General features: G+C 53.2%; 1 long non-coding RNA gene across 1 annotated transcript; it reads right to left on the reverse strand.

The window, feature by feature from the left end:
* Positions 1-1,230: 1,230 nt before the first annotated feature.
* LOC131275220 (uncharacterized) lies at positions 1,231-2,409 on the reverse strand. The gene is made up of 2 exons (XR_009182629.1): positions 2,163-2,409; positions 1,231-1,368 (listed from the first exon to the last, which is right to left on the reverse strand). It is a non-coding gene; the product is annotated as an uncharacterized lncRNA (long non-coding RNA).
* Between the last annotated feature and the right edge of the window lie 2,873 nt (positions 2,410-5,282).

Consider the following 5,282-nt stretch of genomic DNA (forward strand, 5'->3'; position numbering starts at 1 on the left):
AGCAAAAGGGCACTGACCATCACTAGCCAAAGACAATTAGTCTATGGGGTGCAGCAGTGCTCCAAAATGTATTCACCAAATACAATGAATGTGCCACACTAATGAAAGAGGTTGTGGATGTGGGAGGAGTGGAGTGAGGCGGTTGGGGGTATATGGGAACCTCTTATATTTTTTGAATGTAACATTTTTTGTGATCTATGTATCTTCAAAAAATACAACTAAAAATTGATAGGGGTGGGAGTGGGGAGTGGGGTATATGGGAACCTCTTATGTTTTCTAATGTAACATTTTGTGTGATCTATTAACTTTGAAAAAAGATAATTAAAAAATAAAAAAATAAAAACAAACCAGTAATTAGAGCTCCACCGACCCAGGGCTTACTGTGAGCCACTGTATGCACACTAAGCACATTCATTCTCTTAAGTGGTCCATGAGGTCAGTTCTGTTTGATCTGTGTTAGAATGGCAAAGTGAGACAGAGAGGCTGTGACTTGTGATGGCTCCACAGCTAGTCACCACAGAGCTGATACTTCCACCAAGGACTCCTCTGCCGGGGCTGCCAACCAACACACTGACTACTGTTAACTGTGCTCCAAGGAAATTGATTTAGGAAGAATTTGATCAGCTTTAGTACAGAGTTTGATCAGCTGTAGTACAGAATTCACCCTCTTTATGACCAATGATCCCAAGGTCAGAGAAATTGCTCCTGGAGCCCTGGAGCTGATCAGATACCAGTGCCCATAATCCCAATACCATGGTGTGAACATTGGTTCAAATAGACTTTGAAATGCCTTTTGCTGTTCTTATTGCTTTTAAGGCTCTTTTCTTTAGATTTTAATTAATATTTATTTCAGTTGCATAATTTCCTTTTGGCATGCACAAAGCCCCAGGACTTGAATTTGCCTGTAACCTCAGCTAACCAAAACTGCCCTGAAATGCTTTAAACACATAAAATCCCATTTGAATGCATGCGTTCTAAAGACAGTTACCAGACATTGTATGTCCTCCCATGGCCCACTGGGTGGACTGTGGGAGAGTGTGGGCTATAATGGGGATCATTGACCATGAGGTGCAGCGGTGCTCAGAGATGTATTCACCAAATGCAATGAATGTCTCATGATGATGGAGGAGATTGTTGCTATGGGGGGAGGAGAGGGGTGAGGGGAATAGGGGGTATATGGGGACCTCATATTTTTTGAATGTAATATTAAAAAAATAAAGACAAAAAAAATAAATAAATAAAGACATTTCCCATTTTCCAGGAGGCAATAAGGCATTCAAGCAGCAGTCAGCGACTTTCTTTCTGGAGGGCCAGGGGGGAACTCTTCTGGCCCTGTGGGCTCTGTCGTTATCACTCAACCCCAACATCCTGCACAGGAACGTTAGAGAAATGAATGGGTGTGGGTGTGTTCTAATAAAACTTTATCAAAACAGGCAGGCGGCCAGATTTGGCCTGCAGGCCTTAGTTTGCCAACCCTGTCATATAGAAAAGTGTGCTTATGGCTCATTCCTGATGTCCCACCAAGAGATAGAGCCCTGGTCACTTCTTACCTCGGGGCCCCTCTCTGGCCCTTGTTCAGTTAGCCCTGGAAGGCGGGGCCATTTATCAGACTGCCAAATTCTGGAAGGAGACACTGAGTCTTCAGGCTCACTCTGCCCTTCTCCCTCTTGGGCCTGGCCCGCAGGGGGCAGGGGCTCTGCTCTGCATTTCTACCACATTTAAGCTTCAGAATCCACAAGCCCCACTGTGCAGTCCTCAGCGGTACCTTCCATCAGTGACACCCCATCGAGGAGCAGTCTACAGTCCACCTTATGGAAAGGGACTCCTCAAAGGTACAAACAAAACGGTGTAGTGTGAACTGTCTTTGTTATTCTGAAAATCCAGATGAATTTTATATTCTCTAGATAAAGAAGATTTGAACAACTTCATACACCAAGAGTCTTGGCTTTTTGACTATTATCTCATGATGGCCATCAACTCACTGGCAGTATCATAGGCACCGTAGACTCAAAATGTAAACCCCAATTAGTAGTGAAACTATTTACAGTTGTTCAAAAGCTATTGCTCACAGGAAGAAAACAGATGAGGTGTGTGTTTACAGAAGGTCAGGAACCCTTCCGTTCCACCCCCCTCCTGTTTTAATGGCCAGTAGAGACAGGTACCTTGTCAGACGGCCCCAGAAGTCACCTTCCTCCATCCAGTTCTTCCACACGCTAGAAGCCAGGCAGAGGGGTACCTCAGATTCAAGAGACATCCCGGGGGGCAGGGTGAGGGCCATGGTTGTTTCAACTGGAAACTACGCTTCTGTGTGTGAAGTGAAGCTCATGAGACTCAAGGGGCCTCCCATCAGTACTCGAGAGAGAGTTGACCTGAACTGGGGACTCACCTGGGCACCACTGATTGTGGGTAGCCAGGAGAAGAGGAAGAACGCATTTTGTGGGATTATTTTATACACCATTAACTTCCTTTCCAATGGAATCTGTGTTCCACGTTATGGGTTGAGCTGTGTACCCCAAAAAGATACCTTGAAGTCCTAATCCTGGGTACCTGGGAACACGAACTTTTTGCAAAAGCGTTATTGCAAGCAGAATCATTTAAATTGAATGAGGCTGACTGCAGTGGGTGGACCCTTAGTCCAGGATGGCTGGTGTCTTTAGAGGGGGGGTGGACACAGACAAAAGTGGGGGGCGGGAGCACCATGGGAAAAGAGACAGAGCAGGCCATAGGGTGACTGAGGAGGCACTGAAAACCGAAGGCTTGCTGGCCAAGGGACAGGCGCCCCAGCGGCCAGGACTGACACAACAGCACGGCCCACGCACTTGCGGCTTAAGCCTGCCGGGCTGAGAGAGCCGTTTCTGGTGTTTCTAGCCACCCAGTTCATGGCACTTGTGACAGCAGCCTGAGAAAAGTGAGGTGTCCCTCTTCTGGCAGTCCCATCCCTCCAGGAGTCCTGAAGGATAGCCCAGGTGCCCAGCTGTCTGCAAGGCTGAGGGTCCCCAATCAAGGCTTTTATCTAATCAGATGCCCTGAGGAACACCCTGGGGACGGACAGAAACAATGTTGAAAAGAAAGGAATGGGTGACCTGGACAATTCTGAACACCCTTCTCTTCCTTTCTTCCGCCCTCTCTTGGGGGCTTCGGCTGCTTAGACCCCCGAGGTCTTCCCACCACGCACACCTTCCCAGAGGGGCCAGACGGTGCAGACCTATTCCTGGTTCTCCTTGTCGGTGGGAAGGCAGCCCGAGGGTTCCAGTGGCCCAGGACCGTCCATCAGCCTGGTTGCTTATTCACGGCCTGGGGAACCACCGCACATACTGCTCAGAGGGCCGCATCCTGCACACTGGATAGCCTCGGGGCTCCCTTTCTAGACTGTCCGCGCACCCCCGGATTGCTGCAAGGCCCCTCCAGCCCGGGGGAGGGGTGCCACTGTGTCTCCCAGTACTAAAAGCTCTGCTCTTTTGGGACCAGGCGCCCATCTCACCGACCCTGCTGAACAGCCCCTGCCCCCACCACTCCCAGGCGCCCCATGGAGTCTTCCTCCCTGGTGAGGACTCCCTCCTTGCCCGCCCCCCACTTGACCTTCCAGGTAGCCCTTTCCATCTATGATGTCCTGCTCCCACCCCCACAGAAGCATCCCCCACCCTGCCCGGGTCCCGCCCCCACGCCCTTGCTTGGCCCCCAGATCCCTTCCACGCGGTGCCGCTGGGTGTCCAGTCCCCGCTCCGGGTGGCACAGCCCTGCCCCAGCCCCTCCCTGGCAGGGGAACCCTGCCCCCAGCACCGCCTCACCCTTGCCGCGAGGTGCCGCCCCTCCCGCCTCACCCGGGCCTGGCGGGAGAAGTAGCTGCGCTCCTTGGGGTCCAGGCGCCGCTGCGGGACGGAGCTGAAGGCGGACTGCGCGGAGATGGGCGGCGGCCCGGGGTTGCCCCGCAGCCTGGCGGCGGTGATCTCCTCCTCATCCGCCAGGCCGCCCGCGTCCAGCTTCTCCGCCCAGGCCATGTCGGTCCCACCCGGCCGGGGGCCCCGCCCGAGTCCGCCTCCCTGGCTGCCCGGCGCCCGCGTTCAGCAGTTGCCGGGGAACCGCGGTCTCGCGTCACAAAGCTGGGCGGCGGGCGCAGGGCTGGGGCGCAGGGCCAGGGGCGCAGGGCGGAGGGCGCAGCTGGGCTGGGGATGGGACCGTGCCCTCCCGTCTCCTTGCGGGTCCCTGGAGGGCCCACTTGAGACACAAGGAGTCGCGTCTGCTGGAATGGGGGCCTGCGCCAGATTGCCCTTGCCCTTGCCCTTGCGCGCCCGGAGGGTTCCAAGCGGGCTGTCCGGTAGAAGTGCAGGCCACGCCACCGCGGCATCTGAAACTCTCCAGGAGCCGCGGAACAGTAGTGGAAGACTCAGTGGAATTCACTGCCATGGTATATTAACACAGTGTGTCTGCAGCAGCATCGTGTCAACGTGCAAAGAGTTGGTTTTCAGCGCCTCGGTCACCACGAGGGGCCACCGCTCAAGGTCCTGGCAGGTGCTGTTGTGCAGCGGCACAAATGGAATCCATTCAAGTGGTATCTGGCAAAACTGAGCTGTTCCGCAGCGCTCTGCTGTTTCTTGAGTCAAATGCTGGTTCAAGAGGTGTGTTCCTTCTGTCGAAAATTCGCTTAACTCTCAAGCCTGGGATGTGTGTGTATCAGTAAAAAGGAAAAGGAGAACTAAACAGGCCTTGGGAATCCTTTAACCAGGGCAGCTCTAGGAAGACTGGCTTGAAACATAAATGATAATGAGGGGCAAGACTTGTGAAATCTGGGGAACAGTGGGTCATTCCAGGCAGAGGGAAGAGCATCTGTGGTGGCCCTGAGACTGAGCCCATTGATGTGCGGGTGGCAGAAAGGGAGGACAAGGGCGGTGCAGCTTTCAGAAGGGGAAGGCAGTAGGGAGTGCAGGTGGACAGGCAGGCCGGGGAGGGGGCGGTCTCAGGCCCGGACCAACGAGCACCCCTCTCAGGAGGCTTCTTGCCTGTATGTCCTTGATTCAGGCAGAGGTTTTAGAGATTTTTCAGTACCATGTCCTTGATGCTAATTAACAAAAGCAATAACCACACACTTACAGTGGCACCCCTAGAAGTAGAGCAGCCTAGAAATATGGCACCCCTAGAAGTACAGCACACCTAGCAGTAGGGAACCCTAGAATTATGGCACCCCTAGAAGTATGACCCAGCAAGCCAGTCTGTGCTCCTCCTTCACCACCTTACACGTGGACACAACCATTCTAAGGTCCACAGGATGGAGGACTAGAGTATGG

Source organism: Dasypus novemcinctus, chromosome 22 (genome assembly GCF_030445035.2).
Source record: "Dasypus novemcinctus isolate mDasNov1 chromosome 22, mDasNov1.1.hap2, whole genome shotgun sequence".
Taxonomy (NCBI): domain Eukaryota; kingdom Metazoa; phylum Chordata; class Mammalia; order Cingulata; family Dasypodidae; genus Dasypus; species Dasypus novemcinctus.